This window comes from Plectrocnemia conspersa, unplaced genomic scaffold, assembly GCF_051122295.1.
Source record: "Plectrocnemia conspersa isolate PC_06_02 unplaced genomic scaffold, ASM5112229v1 ptg000010l, whole genome shotgun sequence".
Classification (NCBI taxonomy): domain Eukaryota; kingdom Metazoa; phylum Arthropoda; class Insecta; order Trichoptera; family Polycentropodidae; genus Plectrocnemia; species Plectrocnemia conspersa.
In genome coordinates, this window is record NW_028277174.1 from 10,608,063 (window position 1) to 10,631,658 (window position 23,596).

The window sequence follows — 23,596 nt, forward strand, 5'->3', positions numbered from 1 at the left end:
TTAAATAATCTCTCAGACACGATATGAATTTAATCTTATTTAATAAGTTGAATTAGTCTTTTGCGTATTAGTCGCCAATTTTTCATCTATTAATTTCTTGTGTTGGTATAAATAAATTCAAATATGCTTTTTATTAATGTTTCACGAATTATAAATATAGTATTAAAGTACATTTCGCATTAAAAACGCTTCACGTCTTATTTCAAAATTAATCACCTGAAAATTAAAAAAAAAAATACTGATTGAACAAAACTTATGTTCACTATTTTTCTTATTAAGTTTAAGTCCACTATTTCTTTTTACAATGTAAGAAATATCACAAGTTCTGGTTTTCTAAATAATTTCAACAAAATGTATATTAATACTAAACCGTAAACAAATCTAAATCATGTTGTAGAGATAAATAGTTGTAATGGATTATGATATTTTAAGTTTAAGCATAACACTGCTGTATTTATAATTTATTATCAGAATATTAGCAGTATATTAAATTTTTAATATTGTAGCACTCTTTTAATCGCTTGATAAATCTGAATTACACAACAAATTTAAGATTATTTTAATTTAATAAAAAAAAAGGACATTACGTATTTTTGGTGATAATTCTATGTAATTCACCATAATTTGCTCTCGATAATAAAACTATGTAAAGGTCATTGTTATTTTAAAAAAACAAATAATAAAAAATCGTGCAACCAAAATGGTCAAACGTGACATAAATCTGACATAAAAAAAACATTTTACTGCTCAATATTGTATTATTATTTAATAATACTATAACAAAATATTTGATAAGAACAATTCAAACTGAGTATGAAATTGTCCATTATTAACCTAGTTATGTACGTAATCCCCGTAACTCAGCATTGTATATTACATACTACTTATATGTATGTACTTATACGTACTATGTAGTACGTTCACATCTGAAACACTTGTCTCCTTCAGTGAAATAACCAGAGCATTAAAAACACTCTGCGTCATATTCGTCATTCTTTTCAGTTGAATTATCTGCTAGGTCGGTTTAATTTCAGAATCTCTCTAGAGTCAAAGAACGTTTTACACTTCAACCCACACAAAAAAATTATATATTTATATGTTTACGGTAAATCCACACTTGTTTGATGGTTTTGATTTGAATAAAGCTGATTGTAGAAAAGCTCGTAAATTTCTTTATATAGTACAAAAATACTTTCAAGCTTTTGATGAATACATTGCGTTACAAAGCTGCTTGTATATATAATCTTATATCCTGATTTTATATTACACTACTATATTTTTAATTAATCCAGTTATATTAAGCGCGGTAATACATTAGGAAAGTTTAGGAAATTATTTCAGCAGCTTAGTTAATATATGATATTACATCACAGTTCATGGCGTGACGCGCTACTAAATCGTATTAGTGGAAAATTTTCTTACTACAAACGACTTTGAAGGAGTATAATTGAATTAAACATTTCGCACTACAAACGCGTGTAACCTCAGATAATCGTGGAAATTCAGAGTCTAGCTGTATATAATATATGTACATACATATATAGTATATCTGTGTGTTTTCGAATGTATCACATTGCGAAATTTTCTGTGGTTTGATCTTCTTTTAAAACATATTCTAGTGTTATTTATAACGGTAACATAAGAAAATGGGATGTTCACGGTAAACAGCTTGATACAAACACGAAGCTTTTCGTTAACGTAAATATTTATGTAGCACTAATAGAAGCCACAAAAGACGTCGGTCAGAAATTAAATTTGGATATTTTATAACGTTCTCACATATATCAAAGGTGTTTGTGTTAAACTATTGCAATATTAGGATCGTTACTTAATTATGATTTAAATATTATTTTTATTTATTTAAAATACCTTTATATTATCATAAAAAATAATAGCGACGAGACACTAATTTGATGAATGAATTTTGAGACCTTGGTAGAATAGGTTATTTTTTGCTTTTTTCCTTTTTTATTTTTAACTCATGCTTTTTTAAAATTAATTTTTCCCTTATGTTTATCAATGAAAGGGTATAAATAAGCTATATAGGAGTTCGTTATCTGAAATTCTCACTTTTCTTGAAATATAAATATAGGTTGAAAGGAAACCGCTTTCAACATCAAACGAGACAGAGATCTTGGAACTGATTCAAAAATGGGTCAACATGATACCAAATAATATCTGTAGATTAATTCATTACCAATTTTTAATCTTATACTTTTTCTTACTAAAAATGATTAACAGGTTTTTCCCAGAAAAGATATCTAAAATTGAGACAAAATCATATTTATGTGGTAGAAAAAAATATTTTTTGCTTGGTGCCATAATTACATATGTAATAGCAATAAGCATCAAATACAGTAAATATAGAAGAGAAGACATGAAAAAAATTATTTTGTGAATTTTTTTATGTATAAGATTTTATAAAAAAAATTATGTAAGGATATAGAGAACATAGTCCGGGTAACAATAATACGTTTATAGACGACTTAAATAGTAGTAATATTACTTTTTTAGCATATGCGTTGAAATACAGTTTCAATTATCAAACACAATCTAAACAATAAAAGTCTAAATAGTTAATACCGCAATAATGTTATATTCATTGGTCCTATGCCAGAATTCTGGTGTCCAAAATTTAATATGAATATCAGTTTTGAAGGTCGTAGTTATAGTACCTGGCTATTTTACCATTTATTAAGTGCAAAAATGTTACCCTCTGTTAGTAATCTTTCCTTGCCCTAATTTTAGACGATAGCTATGCACAATATAAATCTTAAGGGGAGACTTGTGGTAAATCACTGTTGTAAAGTTTCACACTTGAAATTTTAAAATACAAACATACCAATTACCTAAAAGTCGACACGCACGCATAACGTCATTTTTAATCAACATTTCAATTTGCTCCGTTCAGTTTCGCGAGAGCGAACACAACAAAAACGCCAAGAGTCGATTAACTTTTTTTGACAACTCTGTTTTGACGCTTTAGTCGTTTATTAAATCGCTGTGATTCGTCGCAACATGCGATTTATGTTTATCGAATTATTGTATCAACAAATAGGCATAATGTCCAGACTGTATTTTATATATAAATCGGTACACGACAAATCAATTTTGGCTCAGATAGCAGAATTTTTTCAAATCAAATCAGTGCTCTTTCAACCCTCGAGTCACCCACCTTACCCTCATCATATCATCGCTAAGTTATCTCGTTTGTGTGGTATAAGCATTTTTTTCGCTCTGGGCAACGTATCCGATTGATACCGTATTTCAAATCACCATAGTCTAATTGTAATACAATAACCTTTATCATGTTTCGCGGAGCAGAAGAAATATGTAAGACATTAAAAATCATTAATGTATAGAAATAAAATACGACATTTTCTATGTAATTCGCGGAAGCATAGCGAAGTTTTTTAATTATTTTTACGCACGTAAACAGATTCTTTGTTGTAGTTGTTTTTTTGTAGCAAAATTCTCGATGAACGATTGGAAATATAATTAAATCTTGTTTACTACATCGAGTGAATAATGCTTTGTTGCAGACAAAAATTTCCCTTTGTTTTTTACAAAATATGTTTATTTTTGATACATATAACATAATTAAAAATGTATAAAAAAAATCAGGTACATCGTTACATATTTTCACAAAATACGTTATGACCTATTACATAATATGCCAAACAACATTGTTTTTGCCGTAATAAAATTGATAGAAATATATTATATATTTCCGTTATTCCTATTGGTGATGTGTTTATTAATATAAATTAAATAAATCAGTGCTGTTCATACAAAAGTGAGACTGTATAATATCATGAAAATCTCTATAATAGTGGAAATTCTTTATATTTAGTAGAAATGTATGTTTTATTTTAATAAAAAGTCCAAATTATAGTATATCATTAATTGTCGCTCTTTGAAGTATTCGTGAATCTAATTTACGTACAATACGTAATGGCTTTAGGCAGTATTTCTTAACCTTTTTTATGATCGGCATCCCCTTAAAACATGTGTCGGATTAATTTAAAAACGAAAGAAAATTTATTTATTGCAAAAAATATATATGTATATAGTACATACTACAAAATACTTTGTTGTTTTCATGATAATAAATATTATACTTTTTGAGTCATCACTTACATTTCTATGCAAAAGTGATAAAAATTCCATTTCATACAGAGGTCGTGGAAAATGGTAGAAATGTCTGTAATGCTGCTTTCGCCAGCTGTGGATAAGATTATAAGTTTGTACACCAGAAATAATTCCAGTATTTTAAATTTCATTTGCATATGTGCACATACTCGTACTTTTATGTGAACGTTTTTTTTATTAAATCTACTTTATAAGAAAGATACTTTTTCACTAGTTGTTATTATATTTCTACCATATCCTTGCATTTGCATGTTTAATTCATTAAGGTGGCTGAATATAATTGCTATTATATCAAATCACATCGATCGATAACGAAATCTGCAGAATTTTATTTTGGGCTTCAGGACCTAATAGAATTTATACAATTTCTCAATTCCTTAGCTGTTATATGAGCTTTTTTTCCTACTACACATATACCACTTGTTAGTTAGCTTCTTGTTAGTTATAATCGTCTTTCTACTGGCGTTTTTTCGACATAATTATCAGAAATTACGTATAAAAAATATATAAAAATTTATCATGGGTTCCAAGAGTAGGTGCATGGTTTGATCGAGTCAAATTGATTAATTATAAAACAGTTTGAAATTTTAGATTACACATCTAAAAGTTTAAAACTCTTGAACCCTTGGAAATGCTTTCTCACACCCCAGGTTAAGAAACACTGCTCTAAGTCTACCTTTGCAATTGCTTTTATACCTAACTTACCTCTATGCTAACAGGAGCTAATTTATAATTTAATATCTCTTGTTCTAGAATAATAGTATGTATATATATTAAGAGCTATATTCATACTCATTACTATACCCAGTATCTGTAATAAAGTAGTTGTCAGCGCCACTGATTTGTGTCGCCAGTGTTTAGCTTCCCTATACACATTTTTGCAAATAGTTATTTAGCTTCCTCAGACACATTTTTGCAGACAGGCGATTTAACACACAAAGAGAAAACACGGAAAGCTTTTATTTGTAGCTTACAAAATATTACAAAATACATACATACATTTCTATTATTTTTTATTTCGATTTTTTTTACTTTGAATTCAGTCTTAGATGAGAATAAAAAAAAGATTTCCTATTGACCTATAAAATTATTTTTTCCAAATTTATTCCTTTAGATCAAATTAAATAAATATGTTTACTTATGCACTTAAAATTTGTTCACGTCTATCCACTTTCTCCTCTTTACTTATTTACGAAAAAATAATTCACGAAGCATTAATGTTTCGTGTTATTCCTTTGAAAGCACCCACTCGCTGAATATGTGGGGATGTTCGCGAATTTATGATATATTACCGAGCGCTACAATATCTCCGGTTCGTGTCATTCGTCAAATTGCGACACGACCCTTTCCGCGACATCAACCCTATTATTACCAAACGCGACCGTTTCCAAATATTCACCATATGAATATCTTCGCAATTATTACTTTCAATATATGATCGAATTCCTTCGACTGTTTGCTAAAATTAATCTCGACGCCCATTTAAATTTTGCAAACAGCGTAGAATCCTGTCAGCCATTTACATTTGTGTCCCGACCTATTTGTTTTGCGACGTGTCGACGCTAAACGCAATCATACGTGTTTTGTGCTATATACATGTATATGTTGTTGAGAGTCGAAGCTCCTGTATAAGTTTCAACGAATTGAAGCCGATTATATAACTCGGAACTTGGATGATAATTTCATATTGACTTCGATGCTGAAACAAAGTTACACCGCAAACTATGTGAACTGAGCGGTCGTCCGAGTTTTGGTGCATGAAAATAATAATGTCACTTTGTGGCTCTATTGTAAGACCTAAAATGCTTTTATTGTATATATTTATGGTTTGTTAGTAATATAGAAATGCATATAAAACAAAATAAACGACCATATTTTTTATAAGAATATCGCTGAAACAAAAAATATATGGCATGAATTAGATTAAATTTTAAATTGAACAATTTATTTATAATATATCAGGTGGTGTGGAAAAAGGCAATATAAATAAATAAGTTTGTGTATATATAAAGAAAAAAATATCTCAGTGACTTAGATGAGTTTTCTTATCACCGAGCATAGATGAGTTTTCTTACCACCTCTTAAAAGTGCTTAATTGAATAGACGCTACACTGAGAATTGAATTAATATTGCATCCCAACACTAAAATACAAATACGGATACGACCAGCACTCCCTTTTTTTAAGATTTTTTTTAATTATATTCAACAAGGAACACCTTGCTTCACTTGGATTCCAGCCAATGCAACCATATTTAAGGACGCTGCAAGAGTGATCTAGATGCTGTGCTTGGACTTGGAAGCTCTGTTATATTAAGCGGAGATTTCAACGCCAGGCACTCGCACTGGAATTGTTCTAGTACCAATCGATCCGGTTCCATGCTCTTTAACTACTTGCACGATACTGACACGGATATTCACTTTCCAAATTCACACACACACTATCCTTTTAATAACATGTCTCCATCAACTCTTGATTTCGCATTAGTCAAAGGTTTTGCGCCAATTTCGGGGATGCACTGCATCCAAGCTCTATCTTCGGATCATCTTCCTGTGTTTTTTGCTCTGGAAGGCGATGTTGAGGTCATCCCTGAAATATTTTTTGACTACGGAAGAGCTGACTGGAAAGGTTTTAGAAGTTTCATTGAATGTCGTCTACACGGCGCTCCACAGATATACACTTTACAAAACACCAGGCAAATTGACGATGATATTAATTTTTTTACAAATTTAATCAAGCAGGGTAAACTATCATTTATACCGACGCGTAAAAATATACCAAATAAAGTAAAATTAACTCCAGAAATTATCGAATATATAAAAATCAAAAACAGAATTAAAAAGCAATGGCAAAAAAATAGATCACCCCAGCTTAAAACTTTATTAAATAAATTAACCAGTGATATCCGCGTAAAAATCCAAATAATTAAAAATGATTCATGGTCGCGTAAACTGAAAAAACTAAATCCAGCAGATAACTCATTATGGAAAATCGCTAAATCAATTAAAAATAAATATTCAGACATTCCGCCGTTAAAAAATGGAGACGACATAGTAACCTCGAACATACAAAAAACTGAGGTATTAGCTAATGCATTCTCTACATCCTATGTGCTAACGCAAAATTATACGCATCTAAAAACCCAGAGTAAAGTTGATCGTTCAATTCAAAGACTTGATAAAACTAGAATAGATAAGAAAACTATTAACGAAATTACCCCGTTCGAAATTTATAACATTGCAAAATCACTTAAAAATAATAAAGCTCCGGGAATTGACCGATTAGATAACATCTTAATAAAAAACTTTCCATTTAAATGCTTTCATTTCCTAACTAACATATTTAACTTTTGCTTATCTATTGGGTATTTTCCAGGTATTTGGAAAGTTGCAAAAATAATTCCGATAAAAAAACCCGGTAAAGCTGATAGCATCCAGTTAAATTACCGACCGATTAGCTTACTACCGTCCCTAAGTAAATTATTTGAAAAGATTATCTTATCACGTTTAAAAGAGTGTCTAAATAGTAAAATCATTGACGAACAATTTGGCTTCCGCGAAGGACACTCAACAACGCATCAACTTAATAGACTCACGGAGCACATTTCTGCGAATTTTAACAGGAAAAAAAGCACAGGATTTTTAATGTTAGACGTAGAGAAGGCATTTGATACTGTGTGGCATGAAGGGCTAGTATACAAACTAGATAAGTACAAAACCCCACACTATCTGATACAAATTATCCGATCATACCTCCAAGATCGAAGCTATGTCGTCTCCTTAAATAACGATAATTCGACACCGCGTAAAATACCAGCCGGGGTTCCTCAGGGGAGCATACTTGGGCCGTATCTTTATATAATATATACAAACGATATTCCAATTTTAAAAAACACCAGTCTCTCTATTTACGCGGACGATACGGCCGTTTTAACTAGTTCATATGGTCTTAAACCAATAGCAACACAACTACAAAAATCTTTGCATAACTTAAATAAACATTTAAAAAAGTGGAAAATAAAAATAAACGATGATAAAACTGAGGCAATCATTTTTACGATGCGCCGGCAACCGTTGCCTCCGCCTTTAAAAACCGAGCAGGGCAAAAACATTGAATGGAAAACGAGTGTTAGGTATCTGGGTCTTCACTTAGATTCTAAATTAAAATATACAAAGCATATAAAAGAAGTACGGTCTAAAGGGCTTGCCGCCATTTCAGCTCTGAGACCCATTTTTAACAGAAAAAGCGCGTTGACGATTAAAAACAAAATTTTATTATATAAACAATTAATACGACCGATATTAACATACGCTTGCCCAGTGTGGAGTAATACGTGTAAAAATAATTTTAATAAGTTACAAGTAATTCAAAATAAAGCTGTAAAAATAATTTATAACACCCCATATTATACTAATTTAAAGAAACTCCACACTCGATATTCTATACCTACAATTAAAAATCACATTATTACTAATACGATAAATTATTACAAAAATATCTCGCGTGAACATAATAATAAATTAATTGCAAAAATTGGTAACTATGACAAAGTCACACTAAATTTCAAGTATAAACATAAAATGCCTAAGCACATAATGCTTTGATAGCAAATCTGTAACCACGACTTCAATAGCCCCAGTTCGTAAGTGTTATTTTTAATTATGTATCTTACATTTTATTTATTTTATTTTCTTTTTCTTATTGTATAAAGGTTTTAGTATTTTCTCCTTAAATTTTACTTATTAAATATTGCATATTGTTGCCTCTATTTTTATTTATACTATTGTAATTTCGCTTGTAAACATGATAATGGCTAAAAGCCAGAAACATGTAATTTATAACTTGTATAAAACTAAATTATTTTTGAAATAAACATTAAAAAAAAAAAAAAAAAAAAAAAAAAAAAAAAAAAAAAAAAAAAAAAAGGACGCTGCAAACTAGCGTATCGTACAAAACAAAAATCATTGAAGTGACACGCGCTCCGCATAGCGAAGCCGAATATCCTCGACGCCTTATCGGAAACTTTTTCGATGTGCATGGAAAATCTTCATTCTTGCTCGAACGTCACTTCACATGTATTTTTAATTAAAACAACTCTGCCTAAGCTGGAAGAGAATTCTGTCGGGCAAGAGTATCTAGAAAATGTGACATTTTTACACTTGGCGATGCTGAAAGATCCACAGCGACTCCATGTTTTTTTCTGTAGATAGAGTGATTCCGAATTGTTGCAAATACCCTGGTTATCTGCATATAATAAATATTTTTTCTGGTTATCAGCATATAGTAAATTTTCAAATAAGACAATTTCTGGTTATCAGCATATAATAAATATTCTGAATTATTAATTGCCTCATGTACCTCGTTAATAAAAATCAAAAAGAGCAGAGGAGCTAAATTGAATCTCTGTGGCACTCCGGATTGAGTGAAATACTCGTCGAGGTGATGATTGCCATAACTCACATACTGATTTTTTTTATTGTTAACAAACTATGCATTGCAATTTAGATTTATTCAATAAAATATTATTGCTAATAATATTAACTACCAATATTAATTTATAAAAAAAGTTTCTCATTTCTCTTATTGCGCAACCATATTATTTTTAATCATTAACATTTGGCAAATAGGTCAATGTCTGTCCCCGCCTTCGTGGTGTTGCTAACGCGCCGCTTAGCTCCAGGGTAGCCAAATAAATCGGCCCCCATAAATAATTCAGAAATATTATAAAACATATTGAATGAGTTAAAGTAGTATTTTTTAGTATTAAAAGCATACTGAATTATAGTCTTGATGAAATATTGCTTATTTTAATATTATATTGTAGTAATTTAATAAATATAAAAAGTTAAAAATCGATATGGAAATAAACGGAAAACATTCAGCTAAAATAGCAGTTATATAATGCAATTAATAGCATTATATAACTGCTCAAATATGTTATTTTGTTTATATTTCTAGAGCTTATTTTTTTATGTATTATATGATACATACATTTATTATGTTGTCAATATGCTCATTCTAAAAAAACTCAAGATCTATTGAAAGGTTTTATTTCGTCTTTTGACAACTACTATAAAAGGGTATTGGATAAAGATTATTCATGCTTCTGTGGGAGAGTATCGAGTCCCTTATTGCCTCAGGAAAATTGCAAACGTCAAGTTGACTCCAAAACAAGATAAAGCCGAATTGGAGACAGCAGTACTTAGCCGCACACAAAGGGACTATTTTTCTTTGATCCGTCTATATGTCATTGTGAAAATTTGCAATCGTTTACTCGTTGGCCTCGCTTTATTGTCTTGTAATCTGTTTTGTCCTAATCAAAGGTGATTTGAACACTTTTTCTTTCGGTTGTCGATATCAAAGACGGAGAATGCCTTTGATCATACAAAACAATCCAATTAATCGTCTCTGGTTATGGATTTTTGCGTATCTAACCGAAATCAATTTTAAATAACGATGGCAAATATCAAGGATATGGGGTGGGTGAATGGTGTAATAGGCCGAAAACCCTTTCATCGCGCTTAAAGCTTGCGGTACACGCCACTTCTTAAGCTTTTATAAGTTTAATTTACTGTATGCCATTAAAGGTGTATTCGGCTTAATAACCCTTTCATCCTGCCGTAGACACGCATTGTACCTGACAAATGTTGGGTTTTAAGGCGACGCCTTTCAGTCTGCTCAATGCCACAGATTTATTTATTGACTCTGACTAGTATTTTATGCCGGTAAAATACATTTCTAAATTAGAGTAAATTAATCTTAAACAATGCTAAGTATTTTTTAAGCAATGATTATTTTATTTTTAACTGATTGTTTTTTTTTTATTAAATAATCCTTTATATTAAATAAAATATTTATATAATAGCTATATTTTTTGTTAAATAACTCAAAATATGTCCATTCTCTCGTTTGGTTGATTGTTAACCGTAATTAACTAATATACCAATCGTAATTAACAATCATTCTACATTTTATTATTTATGAATCTTTTACAGTTGTCACAACAGTACCGTTCAGTCTCAACATTATCTCTATATATGCTCCGCGCCCACCCACCTGTCAATACCGTTACGCAGACGAATCAATAAATTCAACCCCAATTAGGGTTGAAACATGCTTCGGCGTCTTTATGCCCGTGTTAGCACAACCCTTTGCTGTGAACTCGAAACGACAGGCGGCCAGACCGCCCATCAGATATATACAATATCCGCTGGATATACGTACCTACCCGGTATTAAAACGGTGGGCTTACGAACGTCTTTTCCCAAGGCTCCCATTGTACCCGAGAGCCTGACAGATTCCCGAGATGTCGCAATATTGCGGCTGCAATGGAGTCATAAGTGGGTCGGTTATTCAATTTGCAAACGTGTATGCGCGTGTGTTTTGTAACGTTAATGTTTCGTCCTATAGTATCGTGTCAAGCACAGGAAAGGTGTGACTGTAGACTTTGACAGTGTTCCGTTTCACGTAGTACCATTCCTCAACTTCACCGTTATTTATTATTGGGGATGTGTTTGTTATCCTCTTTGTTGCTGGAATACGCTGCAACAATGCGAACGTTACAGGAAGAAGATTTATGTTGGTTTTAACATCGCTGGTTCACGACAGGTCCTTCAACTGCTTCTTGGCTCGATACTATAGCATTGTCTTAAGTGAATTTTAAAATAAAACTTTAATTGAAAATTTAGCGACTTGACAATTGTATATATTTTTTTCAATAACACTGTCCACCACATAAGTTCGATGAAACACGTTCAAATTCTACAGCATATATTTTTACAATTGTATAATGAAATATATAAATGTACACTTGTTCATTTCATTAAAAAATCCGTTGCAACTTTTCAACATAAGAATCACATACGTTGCTACATTTTATCTACTTCTAAGATTCTATTTATTTAAATTAATTAGCAGTTGCAGCAATACAAGTGTATAATGCAGTAAAAGTTTAAAATATACTACTGACATATGAATGCTACAGATAAAAATTTTCTCTTTAATGTAATGTTTACTAACTAAAATTTTAATCAAACGTGATTGTTTTTTTAACGTTGAGTGCAGTTTGTGTATAAATGCGTACATTACTATCGCGTGTGGTATAAGCCGATGCATTGTTGTGGTGAAGCAGCTGGTATGTTTGTCGATACTAATTGGTAGACATATTTGAATGTATTATATTAGTTGCTGGTTGCTGTATGTTGCTGTTTGATTGTAAAAATTCTTTCATATTACATTTCAAACAATAATTATTTTTCTCTTTTGAAAAAAAAACTTTACGTATGACACACATATTTACCCAATAAACTAAATGAAATAATGTTTTTACGTCTAGATTCGTTGTACGCTTAAAATTCATATTGTGTATTCTGTCGACGGCAACTTGCAATTTAGTTATTGAATTGTTGTATTTTTTTGTAAATACATTCCTATGCGAGGGAGCTATGTATATATTTAGATAGAAATTGCTATTGTATCCCCACGAGTGGATGTGATATCGGTTCGCTGATGTTTTCCCGGCTTGGGAAAAATAAATTCTGTATCCATTTCTGACAATAAGTAGTTTTTTATCTACACACATTCCAAATAGTGTGTTTATTTGAATAGTCATGAGAGATGGCTTCATACCAACATTTAAGAACTTCGTTTAGTTATATGTATGATGATGTATTTTTTGCGCAATTTGTTAATATTTTTTTTTAATATTTTTATTATTTTAAATCTATCTGCTGTGAATATTTGTATAAATATATACGATTTAATTTTAAAGAAATTATAAAACAACGTACATACAATAAATTATAAATTCAATGAAAAATAATATTAATAGAATATTAACTTGTTGATCTACTATTAATTTTACTAATTTTTGTTTTATTTTTTGTTACAGGTACGTTGACAGTTCACTGCTATTTGTTATACTGTACATTGAGAGGTAATTTTTTTATTTAAAAATAATGTATATTTTACATATCTATTTTACTAAAATTATTTTTAAGATTAATGAAAAATATTTAGATATAAATTTAAATATATGTGCATGTATATATAAATACGTGAATATAAGGTATTTATACCTACATAAATGAAACAAGTATTGCAAGGCTATATTTTTTAATCAAAATAATACTAATTAATTAAAGAACACTTTTCCAAACACAATTTATTCTTCTATAATACACCCAATATTTTTACCTTATTTATTCTCTATTTTAAAAATTATGCAACAAACGTTGAAGTATATGTAGAAAAGATTTAACAAAATCTAATATATACTTCTTAAGCTAATTTTGCTGTTTTCTTTAGACTCGAATAGTTTAGTTTTCTTAATCTCTTTAAAAAAAACACGATTTAAAACAATAAAATCGATATTTTTGTTAAAGCGTTTTTAAGGGACTTCAAAAAAAGCATTTTTTAAGAGACTGGCGAACCAACATTCGATGTTCCTGAGCAGATGTCTTTCGTTTTCTTTCAGTTCTTGGCTTTGATTTGTAAGAACCACATTCGTTGAACCGTTTCAAAGATTTTTGGACAGCGTTTCGTGAACAATTAATGTATTTACTAATTTCTAATATAATTAGTCAATAATATGCAATATATGAGTGCTTCTCTTTTAACTTCACTTTATTCACATTTTTTGGTATTTTTTAAATATTTATATAATATCCAAAATAAATCATTAAATAAAATAAAAATTAGAACGACAAATAAAGGCCGAAATCACGCAACTGCTCATACCAGTCATTTAAGCGACACTGAGCAATTTGATCAGCAATCTTTTTTTAAAACTCAAGTGAGCAATTAAAAACGACAAATTCTTTTGAATTAATAGACGATGCAAACATCCGAGTCTGGTTCAACAGTGCAAATTTTTTTCATGCTGAATTTTTTTTTAAGGAAGCTAGGATTTATCAAAGACTTTTTCTCTTGATATGCGGATTCGTTGATTGCCCTAACCGCTTCTAAATATTTGTTTTTAATAACAATAATTTTAATAAAAATATGATTTATTTGTATAATATATAATAAACCTTGCAATATTTAAACTTATAATAATACAATATTGTAACTGTTTTCTGTGCATCTGATAGCTATTTTCCTGAAGTTATTGAAGTTTGGTTGACTTGTCAAATGAAATTGTCGTGACCTTCCTTCCGTCTATGCTACTAGCGGAAATTGAATCGATCAATTCTCTAACTTTACCGTAATGCAATGTGTACAAATATTTTCCATTTCTTTTTTCCATATATCAACATAATAGTGTTACATTAGCGTTAATTAGATTCCCTCCTTATTACTTCTATACTTTATAGTAAATCATACAAAAAAAAACACATCCCATGAGAGACAAAGCGCTTTGACAAATTACACACTAGGTACGCAGGGTTGAACATTCGTCTTCGCCCCCAATAAGTCAGGGGGCGGTTACATGACCTCCCTTCGCATCAATCAAACCCTGTGAAAACCTTTTCATATCTCGGTGATTTTCCTGCTGCCTTATCAGCAGACAGACGCGATGATAATAAGCGCCCGGGGACTTTTTCGAGTCGCGAGCTTTTCCGCGCCCTCTCAACATTCCATCAATCCATGGCGACTCTTCCTACCGGAGATATTACATATAATACATTCCGGGAATAAATCACCCACCTAGTAGGCACCTTCGTACGTACCCAGCTTACCCGCAACCGGCTGCCCTTGGTTATCAATCTTTGTCGTGACGCCGATCCGTCCCGTGTCAGGATAATGCGGTCCATCTGTTCGTGACGCCAGGAGCGGCCACAATCGAGCCGGAAAAATCCTGCCGGAACCTTGTGTAACTAGTTACAGGATTGTATTAGGATAATATTTATTCAAATTTATCGCTGGCCGTTAGACCCTTATTATTTAAGTCACGGAGTTTGAGCGGTTTCCTTAATGAGTTTTTTTGCGCAGCTTAAAATATATTTTTACACTTGTGAGTAATGATCCTTCTTATAAAATAATAAATGTGACTATATAGTCCGTCGTGTTAATTACCATTAACGGTATGCTTAGAAGATGACTATAATAATATAATCATTAATGTTAAATGTACTGTGATTTAGCGTAAAATATTATCAGGATATTAGTGTTAAAAAGTGTATTTATGCAATTTGTATTATTTGTTTTGTTTTAACAATTAATTATTGCTCAAAAACACCAAAGCGCGGTTTGCGACACCAAACTTCCATATCTCGGATATATTTTCTTACAACCCCATTTTATACAATGTTAGTTTCGCACTTAACTGCACTGTTTACACTTGGAAACAATACCAATTTCAGTTAAGATCTCTGTTCTTCGCTCGTTATGTTCGATGAGGGTGAAACTGAACAGAGTTTCAATATTGTTTAACACGTGAACAAACTCGAATTTACCTTGAGTATATATCATAACAAATAATTTAAGTTGTGACTACTTTTAATTATAAATTGATTAATAAATATTTTGATTTTGACAACTTTTATAACAGCTGTTTCTGGCAGATTTCAATATATCTATAATAGTTTAATTATAACTTAAATCGACATCTTATAAATGTTTTACAACGATGTCAAAGAGAGGATTGTGTCCACCAAGAAGTATTAGTAACAAACATATCGAAAAAAATTCTCTCAAACTCTGCTGTGATTTTTTTGGTTCAATATTCAAAAGACGTATAACGGCATCGTTATGACCACGAGCTCTGAACTATGTGACGATAACGACATCGTCAAGTTTATCAGAGTAAAACGCGTCAGTTAGGTAGAACATCCTTTTAAAATGGATAACTATGGAAAGTATACCATTACTGTTATGGCTGGAATGGATTTCGAGTCCCTTAATGACACTGGAGGTAAATATTATTAGTACGGGCATATTCGTTGAGACTAATTAGTGTTTTATATGAAACCTGAACACTTCTCTGTACCTTATAAAAGTAATTCAATACAACATAAATTTGCAATTATGTTATAAACAAATTTCTATTATTAAAATATCTACTTACGGCCTCTATTAAAAGCTTATTTTCAAGCGTCTGGGACGGACACACCTTGTCTTATGCAGTGGTAATAAAATATTTAAAAATATTCGTACAAATTAAAATTTAACAAAAAAGGCTTGTTTTAATATTATTTTCGAAAAATTTTTAAGAAATAATTTTCGAAAATAAAACTAACTGTAGTTCAATTAAACTTTTTCATAGTACATTTTGTGTTTGATTGGCTTACAAAACTACTCACGAATCGTTCGAATCTATTCGAGTGTAAAATGACTATCGTTCGTTTCGGTGTGTACAATTCCGCCATTGCGACCACCTCACAATAATACTATATATTGTAGTATACAAACAACACCTTTAGCTACAATAGTCTGAATGGTCAACGACCTATTAATCCATTATGTAAACGTTAATTCCATTTAAACGTTTCGACCGATTGCTCAACGCAAATTTGGCGCGCGCAATTCAGGAATCGCGAAATGCAATTGTAGCATTTAATTTTAACGCAAACACGCGGACCGATCCGATATAAGACCCATCTATAGATGATAAGCCTCCTGTAGAGCCTTTTGCCAATTATGTGCGCATGAAAAACAAACAGGGCGGTTCAACGTTAAGATCCCGACGATTAATGCGGATTAAAACGAGGCTTTTAAGATATTTCGATGTAATTTCGTTCGGCTTATGCTGTGGTGAGATAACTGATCAATAATAACGAATTAGATATACATAGGTACTAAAGATCTGGTCAATTTACCGGGAAATCCCAGAAATGATTTGGTACTAAATCATAAATATTTGGAATGATTTTATTCAAATAAATGTAATATTACTGACCTATTATATATTCTAAAAGTTCTCAGTATCGCAAAAAATGCTATTGCATAAAATTGCATATATATTTTCAGTATATATATTTAGTATATCAAGATTAAAGAATAAAAATAAGATCCCAAAAAATATTAATTTTATTGAAAGAACATGTTATGCTAAAACTTTTTCCATCCAATTCTAAAATTAAACATTCACAAATAAAAAACTCTTACTAATGTAATTTTTAAATGAGCATCTTTTCCTCATATTGATTTATCTGTCACATGGATTTTTAGATTATTTTGTAAGAAAGTAGTTCATTCTACTAACATATGTACTATATTATTTTTACCTATATTACTTTGAGTTTAATTTGAGCTTTTTATACGTTTCTAAAAAAAACACGCGTGTAATTATCAAATTTTATAAAATTTAAATTAAAATAATATCGACCACACATAAATAATCATATACCAACTAGTTTATATCAGACAAATGTGACACATACACCGTGGGAAAACTAAAGCGAGCTAGAAGTTACTTTGATTGCATTTTCCAGTGCAAAAATACAATAATAGGGTTTTTAACAACACTGTTGTACAATATTTATATTTAAAGTATTATATATGTTTATAAAATAAATACTTTTCTGTAAATATATTATCTTATAATATTACCTAAAAACGTTACTTTACTAAAAGAGTAACGATTCCTTGGATCTAAAAATACGACAATTAGAAACCCTGCGTAATTATAACGCTATTGTACTTGATCAAACCTTGTAACCCAAACAAACAACTGCAGATGACAGGTTCGCCTCAAATTCTAATAAGCTTATTCACAGTTACGTAATGTTTACCGATTCGTGACAAACATTTCTAATTGCCTTGCATACCGCACATACAAATTGTTTATAAATATTCATCCCTCGAACCGAGTATAAAGAAAAGCTTGGACAAATTCTATTTCCTTTTTTATTTATTTATTCAGTCGCTGTTTCTCTCGGCGTCTTCGTTTTTAATTATATAACCGTCGCCTTCCAACACCACCCATTTTCTATGTAAACGCAACACAAAATAGAATATCAGGTTTAATGTTTACGTTCGATGTTATTGGAGATGGTCTCGTCTTGAATACGAAAGCGCTTTTCAACTTTTCAAAACATAATATGAAGGCGAACGCTGCTATTTACTTATTTTAGAAATAATTATTGAACTTCAGTTCTCTTTGTACTGACGAAGAGAATTATAATTTTCTAACGTTTTATTATTTTTAAAAATATTAAATATACATGTAAAAGTAAAATTACTATGGTAAACAATAATTTGATTCGTTTAAATTTTAGATAATAATTATAAATTGTTAAAAATCTTTTTGGTAAAATATAGTATCAGTGCGATAATTATATATAAGGTAAATTTATTCAGTTTTAAATTATTATTATTCTGCAATGATTTTTGACTCCATGTACATGTTGCAAAAATATGTGAAGTTGGCAGAGCCCTTGATGTATCTCGTAATCCAGTCGTTTTCGAAGATCGGATTAAACTCTGGATTTCGGACGTCGTAGCTGGAACAAGGTTGGCTTAAATAGGGAAGCGGCAGCTTTCTCGATGTTCTAAATATTCCTCAATGGTCGGCATAGCTTTACTAGATACAAGTTTAGACAAACTTTTGCGTATCCTACGTCGGGGTAACTGATGAAATATCTTGTCGGAAATAATTTCTAATTGGAAGTGCTGATGGAAGCGAATTCCGAGTAAAAGTGAATGATTCGCACCATGTTTGCGATTTTATATGCTTGGTTTGACTAATTGCGGTTTTCTTACTTTCCAACGATTTATTTCATTTGCTCTCGAAAGTATTTCCTTGATCTTCAGTGGAAGTTTCTCTATCCAAAACGTTCCTACCGAGATCATAAGATTAACCTGATAGCGATCGGGATCAAGAAAATGACACAGTATGGCACTTTCCGACACTAAAATGCAGACGGTTGACGGAAACCCATATCCATATAAAATCTAAATCAATATAAAGAGCAGAAGTCCGTAATATATCGAATGCATTTAAACAATTTCAAGCCACCTGCTTACAGAAAAAAAATATAACTACTGTATTTACGTCATTAATAAATAACGTAAAGAACAACAGGCCCAGGTTGGGCCTTTGAGGAACCCCTGTTGTTTATTTCTGTTGCCTTTCATATTATTATATTTTCGTTGCCGTTAGAGTTTAAAAAGTAAATATTTGGAAACCCTACATTTAACCTGCTACATTTATCATTGATATAGATGAAAGTCTCAAACGGCGATTGTTATTGGTTTTAGCCAATGGCTACACAAAATTCAATAGTCGCCAAGTAGTCAAGACTAATAAGATCTTGTTATGCGCTTAATAAGTATTTTATACCTGGTTGCTGGTTGTCATTGTGTGATTGAAGGGGTACCATAACGACCACTTGAAAAAGAGATATCTATCACATTTCACATCGGGGAAGAGATCTCGTTATCACAAAAGAACAGCTTCAACAATAGAAAATATTACACGGACTACCTTATACCACAATCTGTTGCTTGACGCTAACCAGCCATTATCACAGACATAAAAAGTACTATTATGCCTTAAGATTTATTTTTACCCGTATAATTCAAGAATAGAGTTTAAACGAATCATTTTGAGAAGGTATGCTAAAATGAAGCACAAAAGTGATATTAGTTTTTATTAATAACAATGTGTTATTTTATTTTTGTGAACAATGGATAAAAAATCTGGTTTATCATTGACTGCTAACAAATTATCTTGTACCGCACACTTTAAAGACGATTAATTTCTAAAAGATAATGATTTTGTATGGTAAACTTCAATTGTTATTATCTACTACTAGTTTCTCAACTTAAGGCAAATAATTGCGTCTGACATATATTATATATTTTGAAACTAGAACATGTAAAGCATGAATTGATTCAAAAATAATCAGGATTTATTAATTAAAATAAAGTTTTAATATTTCAAGATAATGAAAGTCCTCATATCGCAAGACACATCCAGGAAAAAGTTTGTCCATTAAAATGGGAACTTTTACGTAACTTTCCATTGCTTTTATACCCAGTTTTAATTACAATTTCATTATGCCATACGTAAAAGATAGCTTTATAAACTTATTTTATAAATGCTTATATCTAATCAACTGTTAATAAAAAAAGTTCTTTATGTATTTAATTATGTATTGTTCTAATTATAATGAAAATATTTTTATAATTGTTTGTAGTTTGTAGTCGTAGCGAAAAACTTAAAATATTTTTTTATTGAATTAAATTTGCTCTTTTCATATTAATAAATGTGAAAATAAGCTTTTTTTAATATTCGTTTCATATATTATATGTCCATAGAATCATAAAGACGCTTCTGTCACATCACGTATTTCATATATTTACAACAGAATTTGAGCTAGGCTGTAAATGTATGCTATAAAACGGTCTTCTAATAAAGATCTAAATGAAGCTCGTCGAGTACCGTAGTATTATACGTATAAACTAACAATGGGAATATAAAAAGTATCCCTTTGCTCCTTGTTTCGAATCTGATTTACCCCTCACATAAAAATCTCTTCACCATTGGCGCAAGCTCAAACCAAGCCAGTACTTTCACGTAGCCATAAATAGATCCTACGTACGTTTTAAGTACATGTGTATGTACACACGTGTACGTGTGTAAGGACGAAGCACTCGGAGTAAAAGCGTGCGACATTTGACGACACGGGACGATCGCACATTCACTAAGACACTGCCGCGTACATTAGGGACAAGGGCCTCCTACAAAGAGGCTTTCCGGGCCAAAGGAGGGGAATAAATAAATAAAACCGAATCATCAAACTGGCGAGAGTAAATCCTGAATAGAGTCTCTTTCGCGAGTTTTCTCCCTTGAGACAATATTCTAAAGCCGTAGACGGAGAACGCAACCGTACATTGTGGTCGAACGCCTAGGCGGGTTCTCGGTTCATTAATGTATAATAACGATGATGGTGTACGGTTAACGCCAAAACCAAACACGCCCGTAACTGTTATATAATACAATAATGCAAAGTAGGGCTTGTGATAATATTTTTTTATTTACTATACTAAATATGGTCAATGTAAATTTCTCTATAGTGTAACATAATATAAGGAGTAGTGCATATTTTTCAAAATTCTTTCTAGAGAATTTCTTAAAACAAATAGCAAATCGATAATTCTCATTTAAGCTTTTTTAACCATAAGGGGTGTGACTTCGCAGCCAAAAAAATGCCGTTGGAAACTGATAATAATATATTATAATATATAATAATACATATATTGCGAAAAACTATGGTGGGCGAGTATCGTTATTCTTCGAGCGGTGGTGGAGAAGCTGGCGGAAGTATGATGTTTATTAGATGGTCCTCGGAGGTCTTGTAGTTATGGCAGCGACGGTATACTGGGAGCTCGTTTCTCTCTGGCCCTGACCGTCTATGACCGTATGGTCCACCGTCTACCGTCTCTGATCTCTCTTCATTGAATACCAGCCTTAAGTATCAAAGGTTGCAAAGCTCGTATCTTCGACCAATGAAATATGTCCACGCCTTTAGCAAGTGACATTTGCTCGATGAACAACCTTCCGAGATCGAATGGTGCAACGGAAATATTGTGGCTTTACAGTGATTTTTGTCATCCGGTGATATATTGTTTCAGTGTCCGTTCCGCAACAAAGAAATATTATTTCATTGCATTGGAAAATTTTTACGTATTATTTCAATCACATACTTGATAATACATATATTTTTATATTTATTCTTTTTTTTTTGATAAAATCGAGAAGTAAAAATGAGAATTCTTATTACTCAAAAAATGACAAATATTGATAAAACAAAATGTCTAATCGCGTTCTTGTTGAAATATATTGTTTGAACAAACATATTTGCTGATCTTTAAAAATTTTTCCGAATCAAACATAGTCGCTTTTATTTGCTCTCAATGTACATATACTGTATAATATTATACATGAATATATTAAGATCTAAGCTCTTTAGATGTATTTTGAATCTATCGGATCTTTAAGGCAATCCGATCTTATCTATTATTTTTCTTACATCGCTTGCTACCGTATAAATAAACAAATAATATTGAATCAACAGAGTTGTACTTTAATAAATAATTGTAATACCTAGTTGTAATGCCACCAGTTAGGTCCTAAGCTCCTAATAATTTAGAGATCTTACATGTCTTACATTGTATATATTTACAGGCAAACTACTATGTAACGTATTACTATGTTATATATTTAAATTTTACCGCTTCTTTTTATAAGTGATTTTAAGCCTAAATGATATTTTTTGTGAGCAAGAATCTTAGGCGTTTGAATTCTGAAATCTGAGAACAGTCTTCGATACTCAAAACCTTACTCACAACATATTTAGTTTTATGCTAATTTCCTCAAAAGTTAAGAATTTTACAACTATATCTATACAACCAGCTGTATATCTCTGGGTAACATTTTTCCTAATGTTCTCTGTGGCAGTAAAATTTATATATAGACAATAAAACATATGTTAACAAAGCATGAGCTTAAAATTTAGTCGGTTGATTCTTGAAAAACAAAAAGAGAATGAACTGGTCTTATATAATACGTCTAACAAAAAATTTAAATATACCACTATATACAATATACATATTAAAAATATGAATATAAAAAAAACATTAGTTTTTATAATTTAAGGAATAAAACTACAAACCTTTTACTTTTTAAGTGAAAGAACAAAGAAAAAAACATGAAAACATACTGATTAGGTGCTAATTTAAGTACATTCAGTTCTGTAAGATCGGGAACCATTAATATGTGGTATTCAGCCTCTCCAGCAATATATGCTTTGGCATTTTGTGTTTATATTCGTCGTTTCTAAAATACGAGATTAGTGGGCTAGCGCGGTTATGCGAAATATTTTTATAGTATTGTCTGGTATAAAAATGCCAATGTTCTTTAATTGTTGGTATTTATAAGCTATTATGAAAATATTGATAAGTATAAAAAATGTGTATCTTACATTATTTTTATACCTTTATTTTGAATGACTTATTTCTGGTGTTACCTACACTGAGCAGGTAAATGTTTAATTGTTTATATAATACGATTTTATTTTTTGTGATTAGCGCGCTCTTTTTATTAAATATCGGTCTATGGGTCACAATCGCGGCAAGCCCTATAGAGTGAAGTTCCAAACTGTGTGTATTACATTTAAGCTCTGATGGCGTCATGCCGTTGGAAGGGTAATGCGTTGGTGATTTTTCAAAGTTTAAACTCATATCCGTGTCGATCAATTCACGTCAAAACAATTCCAATGCAAGTGTATCTTCGGGTAGTGTAAAGTCCAAACACTGCATTGATTTATTTATAAATATCGCGACTCCTTTGCCTGGTTTTGAGGTATCGTCCCTTGGAGGCAAAGTAGCGAAAAGGAATAAAGAGCCACTAAAAATACGTTAGGACACATTTTATAGTGTCTTTAAAACATTAATCTAGCGGTAAATTAAGAATGGATATAGCTTTAGATATTTTCGTGAATAAAAATCACATTTAATCCATATTCACTTTTATTTGTATAAACTGACATATTTTTTTA

The 23,596-nt window shown here is 31.0% G+C and overlaps 1 protein-coding gene across 21 annotated transcripts in view; it reads left to right on the forward strand.

Annotated features, from left to right (window-relative positions):
* Positions 1 to 23,596, forward strand: part of LOC148230599 (furin-like protease 1) — a 313,965-nt gene that overhangs the window by 147,555 nt on the left and 142,814 nt on the right. The window lies entirely within an intron of this gene.